The following is a 14,172-nucleotide window of genomic DNA, read 5'->3' on the forward strand; positions in this document are numbered from 1 at the left end:
TTGAGAGCCAAAGGCTCAATACGGATAAACAGGTCTTGGGCATTTATGAGAAAGAGCTTTTAGTTGTTCTACATACCCTAGGCACATGGAAGCAATATTTATTGGGGACTCCATTTATTTTACGAGCAGACCATCAAAGTCTCAAGTATTTCATGATGCAAACAAAGCTTTTCGACAAACAAATGAGATGGGCTTTTTTTTTTTTGCAATTTAATTTTCATATTGCTCACATTTTTGGTAAGCACAATCAAATGGTCCAGGCACTATCACGATGAACAAAAGTTAATGTTGTGTCTATAGCAACTCACAATTATATCTTCTATGATAGATGACTATGCTATTCACCCTCACTTTAAAGACATAATGTCAGCCCTTGCTTTGGGGAAGAAAGAGGAACCATTCACCTTGCAGGATGGTTATCTTCTCCATGGAAAAATGTTATGTGTTACCCACTCCCTTCGTGAGAAAGTCATGTATGAATCCCATGTTCCTCCATATGCAGGGCATAGAGACATTCAACCTACTCTTCAAGGAGACGTATTTCTATTGGCCTACCATGAAAGTGTACATACAAGAGTATGTTTCAAAATGTGTGGTATGCCAAAAGACTAAGTATGATAGAGGGAAGAAACTTGGATTACTCCAGCCATTGTCCATCCCTAATTCACCATGGGAGAGTATATCCATGGATTTTATCTTTGGATTACCCAAGTCTATCCATGGGAATACTGGAATATTGACAATAGTCGCAGGTTTAGCAAGCAAACACACTTTATTCCTGTCAAAAAGACTATTAAGGCACACCAAATGGAAACCATCTTCATATCTCATATTTTCAAACACCATGAATTACCAACATCCATCGTGTCAGATAGAGATCCTAAAATGACCAGTAATTTTTGGAAAGGTCTCTTTGAAAATCTAGGTATAAGATTAAATTTCTCTTCGGCCTACCACCCACAAACAGATGGCCAAAGTGAGATATCCAATCTTACTTACGATACTCAATTTACTAAAGACTTATGTTACAGAAGTAGATCAACGATCACAATGGGAGAGTACTTACCCCTTGTAGAGTATGCATACAATAATATCGTCCATACTACTATTGGAAAAGCACCTTTTGAGATCATAGAGGGAAGACTTAAAAGTCCCTTGCTACTTAAAATACATGGAAAGATCTTCGCTGTTGATGAGTATAGCCATGACCTACAGAATCTTTTCAAAAGGTTAAGGAGGCTATATCCATCTCTCAGCAAAGGCAAAAAGCTGCCACTGACAAGCATAGAAGGGCCTTAATATTCAAAGAAAATGATTGGGTCTTACTTAAGTTTCTCAAGGCTCGATTGAGGCAAATGACGGGAAAAAATCCTACGGGCCATCAAAAGTATTATGCTAAATTAGCAAAACGATACTGTCCTTTTTAAATCTTGAAGCCAATCAATGACATGGCTTATCAACTCAAGTTGCCCAACCATTGGCTCATACACAATGTTTTTCATGTGAGCCTACTTAAGCCCTACAAAGGAGAGCCACCAATAGAACCAATTATTGAAGACTCTCCAGAAATCGAAGACCAAGAAGAGGTGCTACAACCCCAAGTTATCGTTCGGCATGAAGACCCTTGTACTATGGCATGGTAAGATTATCCGACGGTATCTTATTCAGTCCAAAAATTATCCATTTGATTTCATAAAATATAATATCTAATATCTAACCAACCCAAATGATTTTCTCATATTAAATTGATCACTTAATGTGGGAGAATAAACGGGAACAAGTGTTAAGATATAGACATGTGCTTATAGATCTATCTCAACACGGGGCCAATGGTAAACGGACCCAAATGAGAGATGGTCTATCAAAGAGCAAGGCTAACCAATGGAGCATAAGACCTTAGGGTTAGCTTCATTGAAGACCTCCAATAATGTGTGTAAAAGTCATTTGACCTTAGGTAAGCTAGGGTTGAACTTGAGGCGGGAACCCGACCCAACTCAAGGTGCTAGTCCTGCTTGTCATGCTTGATGACTGAGGTGCTTGAGGTTCTTGATGATTGAGGTGCTTGAGATGCTTGAGGTGCTTGATGATTGAGATGCTTGAGGTTCTTGACATGCTTGAGATGCTAGGGTTTCACTTGAGGTGAGAACCCAGTCCAAGCTTAAAGTGCTTAAGGGCCAAGCTTGTGGTGGGAACTGGGCCTACGGATGAGGGGATTGAGGTGTCAAAAAGTCAAATATTCAATCCCTACAAGGAGGAGGCGATCCCTACATGAGGGGGGATGAGAGAGAACACCCACACACTCACACAAGGCATGCATGGTACAAAGAAAGCAGAAGGGACACTTGTCAAGTTCCTCCTCATGTTGCCCTCATGGTGTGCCTGAAGCCTATTGGTTGGCCACCCAAGGGGTCCAATGATAATTTAGGATATTTAATTAATTGATTTTGCATTTATCAAGTCCTCTCTCTCAAAGGGGAAAGGGGGACACTTATCCCAAGGCTACCCTTGTTGCTTGTAATGCCTCCTGCTTGTGATTGGCTAGGTCTGGAGGGGTCCAATGAGCTTCAAGCATGAGCTACAAGGGGGGGTCGACCCAAGCAAGCTAGGGGGTTGCTTAGGGGGTGTACTCACTCACACACACTCACAAAAACTCTCATTGTGTGCTATGCAAAGTGCAAGAGCTCCCTCTCCTTCTCCAAGCAAGTAGAGGTTGAGAGCCTACACCAACACTCTTGGCTACGGAGTGCAAATCCAACCAAGATTCATGCTTCAATGCTTAAGCTTGCCATCTCCTTCTTCTTCATTACTATGCTATTATGTATGCTAGCAACAAGAGTTATGATAAGTGAGGAACTAATTCTTTCTCCTATGAAATGTTTCTTCTTCCTCTTCCCTACCCTCATTCCCTGCTAGCTCTCTCCACCTTCGAAGGTGTTTGAGGTCTTGGGACTGAGGCTTGGGATAGTTAAATCTTTCTTCAAGTTTATGTTATGATTGTGATGCATGAAGCTTTCCATCTTCATTGCATCACCTAGGTCACAAGGAACACAAAGATTGTATTGTAACAAGTCTCTCTTAATGGGAGAAATCATAATACAAATGCCTATTGGAGGGGGGACCGGCTCCACATAAATCCGGTCCTCAATTGTTGTCATGTTCTCTAAATTCTCTCTCTTGCAAAAGTATTGTTCATGCCAAGTTAACTAATTTCTATGATTATGTTGATATCTTCAATTATATTCACCCGATATGCTCACAAAGTCATTTCTCAAAAGTACTCTCATTAATTTCCCCTACTCTCAAGTTAAATAGGCCAATTACATTACATTTGAAGATGCTAGATGGATGCAAGGAATACCTTAAGGATAGTATGAACCTTGTCAATGCTTACAATGCTGCACTAGAGTAAGCAAATGTAAATGCTTTCCTAATTTTTTGTTTTATAAGACTAATCCTCTTTTGTGCACAAATTTAAAAAGTATGCATGCTTAGAATCGTGTTTGTGATTATGAATTCACTCAAACACCAAGTAGAATTTGTCACTCTACTTTGGGAGTATGATATGGACTAAAGAGAAGACATGCTTGCGGCAGCTACGTCTCCCAAGCACCAAATGGACTAGTCATCCATTCTGGAATGATGTCGCAGGGTAAAAAGGGATCGTTTACCCGCTAAGAAACGTAGACTAATGACTAATACTTTATCTTTTCTACCTCATAGTCGAGGACGACTATGATTTCAAGAGAGAGGTAATGTCTTAAAATCTGATATCTAACCAACCCAAATGATTTTCTCATATTAAACTGATCATTTAATATGGGAGAATAAACGAGAACAAGGGTTAGAATATAGACATGTTTTTATGGATCTGTCTCAATGCGGGGCCAAGGTTAAAAGGGGTCCAAATGAGAGATGGTATGTTAAAGAGCAATGCTACCTGATGGAGCTTAAAGATCGTAGGGTTAGCTTCATTAAAGACCTCCAAAAGTTAGTGTTCAAAAGTCCTTTGACCTTAGGCAAGCTAGGGATGACCTTGAGGTGGGAATCCTACCCAAGCATGAGGTGCTTGTTGGCTTGCTAAGGGAACCTTACCCAAAAGCTTGAGGTGTTTATCACATGCTGAAATGACTAAAGTTCTCTAGGGGGTTTTCACATGGGTGTGAGGTGCGACAAAATCCTTAACCCCAACAGTCTTTGGTAAGAGTACACTCACACAGACTTACACACTTGCTAGCTTTGCATAAAACAAGTGCAAGCTACTTGGGACATGTTGCATAGCCAAACTTAGAAGAGATGGACTAGGGTCAACTTTCTAATTAAGGAAGGTTTCACCTAACCTTAGACTTTAGCTTTCCTCTTTTATTAACCCTAGTATTACCTTCAATTCTACTAGCTCATGTGCAAGAACTTTGCATTATCCTTTGGAGGCTCTATGAAGCTTACCCTACCTAGAGCCTACCTGCTAATTTAGGACACGTTAAATTAGGATGGACTATGGTAAAAGTTAAACTCACCCTTGGTATTTAAAACTTCACCTCTTGTGCAAAACCTTAGCATAGTGCTTTGGAGGCACCACAAAAGTGGTCTTGAAGTATGCTAAATTTAAACATTTTTGGCAAGTTAAGATTTTATCCTAAAGCTTTTCAGAGTGCATACTTGGAATTTAATGAGTAAATTTAATTACTTAAAATTTACATGACTAGTTTGTATTTTAAGACTCTTAAAATTTAATTACTTAATTTTTACATGACTAGTTTCTATTTTAAGACTCTTATAATTGCTGTAATTAATCTCCTTTTTGTTGTACCTTTCATCAAGGCTACTCAAGATAGATTTATTCTTCCTTGACATGTACCTTTGATTGAGATAACTAAACAACAATTACTCTTGCTCTTTTATAGACTTCTCTCCTATGGTCCCAAGCCTTTGATCGAGCTAGTCTATAAGCACTTTAATCAACTTCACTATTCTCTTTTATTTTTCCCATACTTAAATGACCAAATTAAGATGGAAAATACTTTTAGAAAGGTAGAAGTTAATTTTTATGACAAACAAAGAGACAAATCCATGTGGAAAGAGAGAGAGGAGAGAGAGAAACCCAAGCATCTTAAAGAGATTCCTCAATTTTCCATTTTTAGAAAATTGAGTATAGTCAAAAACAAAAAAAAAATTGAAAACAACCAGACCTACTACTTTCTACTAGCATTCTCAAAAGGAAAAAGATTCCTGTCTATCCCAAAAAGACACTGCCTTTGTGTCTCCTTCATGAATCACCCCATTGAAAAAAGACATATGCCTTGGCACCTTCTAACCCAACCCTTTGCGCCCCCCTCACGACGTCCTACCCTCCACAATCACTCCCTCACCACATTGTTCTCTGACTAGCAATCTCAGTGTGGATTGTCTTAACCCTATCAACATCTTTGTAAGGTCATACGCCTTCAAGGCATTTCCAGAAATGCCTTCCCATCGCCTTTGCCTGCACTGAATGGGCATGAAACTGGTGACGCTTGCAAAATGTTCATCAACCATCAAAACTTTTTGTTCATGTCTATTGGTCAGCCTAGACCTCACCGCCTTGCTGCCCCTTTGCCCCCAACACCTCCCCCTTACCCCTTCTTCCATCGTTGCCACCTCTGTGCTTTTATCCTCATGACACTACATTTAGCATTCATATCATCCAAAGCATTGCAAGGTTAAAAACAACAGGAAAGCTCGGCAATCTCATGGAGAATCCTTTTAGATCCAAATAAAGGGGCTCAATTTTGGAATTGAGTTTATTAGATAGAATGCAACGGAGATTCTTTGTCGAAATGAGATGGTAAAAGAAAAAACAACAAAAGGGTGTCGCGGAATGGCGGGGGAGAGTAGTCACATGGACACGTTTTTGTGTAGCGCAAGTTAAGGTGGATGGAAACTTGAAAGCCAGGGGTGCACCTGGCCATAGTGCGATGCTTGCTTTAATGATTTTAGAGCCGAGTCTCACTATGTGTTAATATATTAGTGGAATGAAGTACAAGTTGCATAATTGTGGTCACACATCACACATTTTGTTTTAGTGGTATGCAGGATACAAAATCCTTGAAAGTCGTAAACTCACAAATTCACACATTTTCTTTTGTATTAAGGGCTTTTGAGCAAGACTAACCAATGAAAATTTGATTTGATGGGTCTCCTTTTCGAAAAAGAAGTGCACGTTCGCATTGTTTAAAAGGTTTTAGTCTAATTTTAAGTAAAGCTCCTTAGAATTTCTTTGTACATTTTTTGTAACGTGAACAAACATAAATGCCACTAAAATTATAAGCCATAGGGGGACTCGGCTCTTCTTTAATGTAGTTGCCATTCACAACCTAATATTTGGAGGATAGGATCAGTCCTTCCACTTGGCCAGGTGGTTGCGGGAGCCACGAGGCTTACAGCTGATTGGAAACGTGCCTCTTAGCGCAACGTATGAATTGACACTACACTGTCCATAATTGTTATCATCAGAGAGGAGGAGAGCACTCTCATAAGTAGTATATAAACAAACCCCCCAGCATGGGCATTAGTATAGTATGGGTTGCGTATCGCCTGCTTTGCACTCAATTCTCTCTTGTAGCAGAAATCTTTGTGTGATCCGCTCCGCCACTGCAAATTGCAGTAGCGAAAGAAGAAGTAGTCTACATGAACCGCTTCACATCACTAGGCGCCTCGCAAGCTGCCTAGGCTTTGTCTTAGTCACACCCGGTCGATTTGCGTACTACACTCCTTCAGTAGCTTATCAGAGTCGGTGTATGACTATGGCAGCAGCGGTTTTCAACAACAGTAGCATTGATCTGGAAGTTTTTGGAAAGGCAGCCTTTGGATCAGGCTCTCCTAGCAAGGAGAGGGGTGACTGTGAGTATCCGTTGTGTTTTTGTTAATGCCATCTTCATTTTCCCGCTCGCAGTAACGTAGTCAGTATTGTACTTGGTGAAAATGATATTTGGTCCTGTACGTCAAACGTTTGCAGGCCCTTTCTCTCAGAGAATCTACTTGGAGCTTGAAGAAAAGGGGTTGCCATATACGGCAACATATATCGAGGAAGGACCCAATAAACCCGATTGGTATAACCTTGTCCTGGTATTAATTCAATTATAATTGTGGCAGGCTATTGTGCTAAAGCTAATAGTACGTTGCATATCCATGGGAATGGGATATTGATGATAATGTGCAGGTTCATGGCAAAGAATCCAGAGGGGTTGATGCCACTGTTGAGGGTGTTAAAGAATATGATGTTAAAGAATATGTCCATTGTGCTATGGGCGGCTGGACACTGACTATACTATGTTGTAAATATACTTTGGATAATAGTTCAAAAGAGAAGAAGAAGAGAAGAGCAGCTCGTTGAATGGTTGCTACAGGGTAACGATTGTGTGTGTGTGTCTCGATGTGTGTTGGTGTGTGTGTGTAGTCTTGTTTCCTACCTTCTCCATTACCTGCGCACTCTACAAAGTGGTATCAGAGCTCAGTTTGAGGAGCTACAGTCAATACACAGGTTTCCGCAGCTCTAGAAAACAGCAAAAAAGAGAGGTTTTTTGGTCATAACTCCCTCACCCGAACTCGGAATACAGTGATCCAGAAGTCTATCTTTATGTTTTTGGGCGTTCCGGACGCATTGGCATGCTCAGATTTGCCAAAATCTGCGATTTTCTGCAGCAAATAGCGAGTTCACACAAGCATAGAAGATGTCAAGTTTTGCACTCGGCAGTAGATTTATAGGTTACAGGTGAAGAATTCGGCATTTACACAGGTTTTGGAGAGCGACATAGAGCTTTCGCATCATGATATTGTGTTATGGAAGATTATGTTTGGTTGTTGTGGGTCCGTTATGGACAGCCGCCTATGTAAGAAAGGTTGTGGGAAGAAGTTGAGGCGGTTATATTGTCAGATCATTGAGTACTTTGTGGTTATGTATGGATATGCGGTCAATGTATTTTGGAAAATTGCAGCCTTTGTGAGGGTCGAGTGAGGTTTTTTGAAGCCTTGCCTTGGGAGCTTTGGTACCTTGGCAAGGTGGATTAGGTACTGGAGCGAACCCCTGACTAGCCCCGCGAAAGACCTCATATGTCGTTTACGACTATGGGAAGAAGGTGGATGTATGGATATGTGGTACAGGACAGCGTATGGATTGCATTTGCACACAGGTCCATGTGGACATTGTTTTAGAGTATTTATGCATAGTACTGAGTTCGTCTGTGGCAAAGTGAGTCAGTAGATTTTCCCTTGGCAGTGAGAGATTTTCTGTCAGTGTTTATGAGCACTTTGGTTGAGATTGTCACTTGAGATATTATCCAAATACAAACGAAACTCTGCCGAAATTTTGTCAAAATCCTTTGGAAGAAAATGAGAGAGTGAAGATGGCAGAAAGTTCAACTCAAGTCACACAGATTGTTAGAGAGAAGCTGACCAGAGAGAACTACAGCATATGGTCTTACAGGATGGAGAACTTTATCATGGGCAAAGGTTTATGGGATTATATTACAAGTGAACAAGAGTGTCCCGAGGTTGGTTTGGAACCAAATAGAGAGAATGTTGAAGCACATAAAACATGGCAAGCAGGAGTAGAAGCTTACAAGAAGTGGATCGAGAATTCAAGGAAAGTGATGCATTGGATTTCCCTATGCATTAGTGACTTCTTTGTACCACATGTGAAGAAGGCTCAATCTCCAAAGGAAGCATGGGAGATACTAGCAAGAATGAACAGCTCCAATACAGAACCACGAAAAGTTCACTTGAAGCAAAGGTTACATTGTGTATGGCGAGGAAATAGATCCATATCAGATTATGTGACAGAGATAAAGCAAATACAGGAAGATCTTGCGAGCATTAATGTTGAAGTTCTAGATGATGACTTAGTTTCAGTGACATTGAATGGTTTGGGACCGGAATACAAGTCATTGGATACATCTATATCTGTTCGAGGACACATGTCTGATTTTGAAGAGTTAGTAAACCTTTGTTTGCAAGAAGAGGTGAAGTTAGGCAAGTCAGGTCCTTCTACATCAAATAACAATTCCAGAGATCAAGTTTTTTACTCTAGAGGTCGTGGAAACAATAGAGGTGGAAGAGGAAACTATGGTCGTGGAAACAATGTTGGAAGAGGTCAATGGCAAAACCAACAAAGTCAAAGTTACAACGATTATAGCCAAAGAGGAAGGGGGAGAGCCCGAACTCGTGGACGTGGAAGTGGACAATTTGTACATCCTCAAAGATATGGATATTGTAACAAACGTGGCATTTATGGTCACTTTGAAAGAGAATGTTACACAAGGCTAAATCAAAATCGTGATCGTGGTGGAAGAGGCCGAGGTTATGGCAGACATAGAGGAAACTTTGTTGGATACAATCCTCATGATCAAAATATATATGACAATAGGTCGAGTGGACATTTATTTCCTATGGAGCATGTTGTTGGAAGCATGGTGGAGCCACATCATACAGATGATTGGTATTTAGATAGTGGTGCCACAAATCATATGACATATCATGGTGAATGGTTTGACAGAAAAGAGAAGTTATAAGAGGATGAGTTTGTCGCTACAGGTGATGATACTATGCATCGGATTACACATGTTGGTTCAGTTCCATTGCTAGAAAAAGACGGGACATACAACACATTGAGAGATGTTCTATATGTGCCTTCAATCACAAAGAATTTAGCATCAGTTGGACAAATGACAAATCAAGGGTTGCAAGTCCGTTTTAATCGTTATGGCTGCTTCATAGAGGAGTTTCACAATGGCAGACCAGGCAAGACATTGGCACGTGGAAGAAAGAAAGGTCGCTTGTTCTCATTGGAAGCTGGAGATCCATGTTTACATAGTGGTATGTATGCAAACAAATCAGCCACTCAAGATGATTGGGTAGAGTTATGGCATAAGAGGATTGGTCATGTCAATTTTAGAAGATTAAAGCATATGCAATCAAATCAAATTGTACGTGGATTACCAAAGTTTGGCAGATTGAATTTTGATCATGTTTGTGAAGCTTGTCAATTTGGAAAGCAATCTCGTTTACCATTTCCAAAGAGGGGGAGAATTAGCCAAAGTCCTTTGGAAATTGTTCATTCAGATATTTGGGGACCTTGTGATCATGCTACACCAAATGATTGTCGATATTTTATCACATTCACAGATGATTACAGCAGAATGACATGGGTTTACTTTCTAAAGGCAAAGTCAGAGGCATTTGAAGTATTCTTGGAGTTCAAAGTTGTGGTTGAGAAAGAGAATGGTTGTCAAATTAAATGCCTACGTACAGATGGAGGGGGAGAGTACATGTCACATAGTTTTGATGATTACTTACGTGAACAAGGCATAAGAAGACAGATTACTTGCAGATACACACCACAACAAAATGGAGTTGCTGAGAGAAAGAATAGAGTCATAGCAGAGATTGCAAGAGCCATGATGAATGAGATGAATATGCCATTAACATACTGGGCTGAAGCAGTTCATACAGCTGTACACATTATGAATCGAACACCAACAGCTGCCATTCATGAAATTTCACCTTATGAGAGACTTTATGGGATCAAGCCAACAGTTTCCTACATGAAAGTTTTTGGATGTGTTTGCTATGTTCATGTGCCAAATGAAGCAAGAAAGAAGATGGAGCCAAAGGCAGTGAAGTGTATATTCTTGGGCTACCCAATTGAAAAGAAAGGTTACAAGTGCTATGATCCTACGACAAGAAAAGTTTATGTCAGTAGAGATGTCAGATTTTGTGAGCATGAACCATGGTATAAAACCAAAGCCAGTGATGATAGAAGATGAGTATGAAGAGCAAGAGAATGTGCGTCATGTTGTTGATAAGCCAGGACCATCAACAAGAACTATTTCAGGACCACATATGGCAGAGGAGAGTACAGGAAGTGTCAACCCATGGAGCGGTCGTTTGCGAGATAAGAAGCAAGACGAGAAAGGCAAGAAGAAAGTGGTTGAAGAGAGTTCTGGAGATGAAAGCCTCAATGAAGATCATGATTTACCACATTTGAGGACACCTGGCAGTAAGCATATTGAGAAATATGTACCCCCATATGCAAGAGTTGAAGAGAAGAGTGCACCACAGTTGAGAAGATCAGAGAGGGTGCGTTATCCAGTTGATAGATTGACATACAACGGTTACATGCGTACACATTATGCATACATGGTTTCACGTGTGCAACATAAAGAGCCTACATGTTTTCAAGAGGCAATTGGAAAATCAGAATGGGAGTCAGCTATGGATGATGAGATGGATGCTCTTGTGAAGAATGACACTTGGGATTTGGTTCTCTTGCCAAGTGGAAAGAAAGCAATTGGTTCAAAATGGGTATACAAAGTCAAGTGCAAGTCAAATGGTAGTGTGGAAAGATACAAAGCGAGGCTTGTTGCTAAAGGTTATGCACAAACAAAAGGTCTTGATTATGATGAGACATTTAGTCCACTTGCAAAGATGACAACAGTCAGATTGGTGATAGCAATGGCAAGTATGTTCGGTTGGAAGTTACGGCAAATGGATGTGGATAATGCATTCTTGAATGGTGACTTGGAAGAAGAAGTTTATATGATACAGCCAGAGGGTTATCAACATCCAGAGTTTCCATATTATGTGTGTAAGTTGAAGAAAGCATTGTATGGTTTGAAGCAAGCATCTAGAGCTTGGTGTGAAAAGATAACCAGATTCTTGAAGAAGATTGGATTTAAACAATCTACTGCTGATCACTAATTATTTTTGAAGCATGTTGATGGAGAGATCGTCGTTATTGTTATCTATGTTGATGACTTGATTCTCATTGGAAGTCATGCTGAGCAAATTTTGCATGTCAAGAAGAGTTTGTTGAGAGAATTCAACATGAAGGACCTTGGTGAGTTGAGATATTTCTTGGGAATTGAAATTGTCAATACTTTATCACGAGTTTGGATGATACAAAGACAATATGCGTTGGATATGCTTGAGAAGTATGGAATGACAGCGTGCAAACCGGTTGATACACCTCTTGATCAAAATGTGAAGTTGTTTGATGATGGACATTACATTGAGGATGTCACTATGTATCGCAAGATGGTTGGAAGCCTTATTTACATGACAATAACAAGGCCAGATTTGAGTTATGCAGTGGGTGTTGTGAGTCAATTCATGCAAAATCCATGTAAAAGTCATCTTGATGCAGTGAGACGGATTATGAGATATGTGAAAGCCACTGTCAGTTATGGAATGTTTTATGAAAAGAATGGGAAGCTTTGTCTTTATGGTTACACAGATGTAGATTGGGCAGGAGATTTTATGGATAGAAGATCTACAAGTGGTTATGCATTTTCCATTGGCAATGGTATGATAAGTTGGAGTAGCAAGAAGCAATCAACTGTAGCATTATCAAGTACAGAAGCTGAATATCGTGGAGCAGCTTTGGCAGCATGTGAAGAGTCATGGTTGAGAGTGCTTATGGTAGAATTTGGTTTTGACTATCTTGACAATGTCATTATATATTGTGACAATATTAGCAGCATCATGTTGGCAAAGAATCCAGTCTACCATGCTCGCACTAAACACATTGAGGTGCATTATCACTTCATTAGAGAAAAAGTTTTGGCAAATGAGATTGATTTGGTGTATGTGAAGACAAATGATCAAGTTGCGGATATATTCACAAAAGCTCTTGGAAAGGAGAAGTTTTGCTACTTTCGTGAAGCATTGGGAATCCATCATATGCAAGCTCACTCTGAGCTTGAGGGGGAGTGTTAAAGAATATGATGTTAAAAAATATGTCCATTGTGCTATGGGCGGCTGGACACTGACTATACTATGTTGTAAATATACTTTGGATAATAGTTCAAAAGAGAAGAAGAAGAGAAGAGCAGCTCGTTGAATGGCTGCTACAGGGTAACGATTGTGTGTGTGTGTGTGTGTGTCTCGATGTGTGTTGGTGTGTGTGTGTGTAGTCTTCTTTCCTACCTTCTCCATCACCTACGCACTCTACAGAGGGACGGGCAGGAGTGGATTCAGGATTCTGACAAGATTGCCAAGCATTTGGAGGAGAAATACCTGCAGCATTCCCTCAAGACCCCTCACCACTTCAAACAAGTGTAATGTTCTCCCTCTTGGCATTACAAATCATGTCATGATGCGTGCAATTGAAAGCTTTGCCATGAATTCATGGACATCCTCCTGCAAGGGTTCCGGTATTTTTCCGACATTCACAAATTGGTTGAAAAGCAAGAATGTAGACGATCCCTCTAAAGAAGAGTATTTGAGAGACTTAAAGGCGCTTAATGATCATCTCCAAGCCCATGTGAGTGTTTTACTGATGACTTATTTTATTTATTACTGATAATGATAATTATATTACTACCTCTTATCGGTTTCACTTTGCACAGAATTAGAAGAAAATTTGGAAAGATCAAAAACTAATTTTGACAAGGTGCACCGGAAAAATTTTGCTTGAAACTTTGCAATTGCAGGGGCCCTTCATTGCTGGGAAAAAACCTATAGACTCAGATTTTGCTCTCGCACCAAAATTGCGGCATGCTCGCGTTGCGCTGAACCATTACATGGGATTCAAAATTCCATAGGAATATTCCGCAGTACACAAGTATATAGGGGTACAGTCTTTTCCGTCTTACTTTTGACTTGAGAATTATTGAATTGAAGTGGCCCTTGCCCAATGTTGAATGTGTGTGTGTGTGTGTTAGTCGTTGGGGAGTTGTTTGTTGCAACCATTATAGAGAGGAACTGGAGGTTCACTTTAACTAGTGCAATGACTAACTGGACGTGTGTTTTGGTGTGGGTGTGTTGTGAGTACTGCAGTTGATAGAGTCTTGCCCAAGTTTTCACAAAATAGACTCACCAGACGACATGATCATTCAAGGTTGGCAAAAGAAATTTGACTTGCCAAACCGCATTACCAAAGAGCCCCAACATGCATAGCTCTTTCGCCAAATTAACATCAAAATCTTGGTAAAAGAGAAGATGTTTTATAAACATCACAACTATCTTGACATTATTAGATTTTTGGCAAACATGTGCAATGATAGTTGATGTTTATATAAATGTAAATATTATATAGCTGCTTTCTAAGCTAATAACTATGGGCTTGTCATCGATGTATCTAGTTTTGAATCTCTTAAAGCTACTGAGTAATTGTGGGCTTAGTTGTATTTTTGAATGTAA

General features: G+C 40.0%; 1 pseudogene; it reads left to right on the forward strand.

Annotated features, from left to right (window-relative positions):
- The first annotated feature begins 6,773 nt into the window (after nt 1-6,773).
- Nucleotides 6,774-13,929, forward strand: LOC147417532 (putative glutathione S-transferase DHAR1, cytosolic; annotated as a pseudogene).
- The last annotated feature ends 243 nt before the right edge of the window (nt 13,930-14,172 follow it).

The sequence above is a fragment of the Adiantum capillus-veneris genome, chromosome 30, assembly GCF_014529385.1.
Source record: "Adiantum capillus-veneris isolate H3 chromosome 30, ASM1452938v2, whole genome shotgun sequence".
NCBI lineage: Eukaryota > Viridiplantae > Streptophyta > Polypodiopsida > Polypodiales > Pteridaceae > Adiantum > Adiantum capillus-veneris.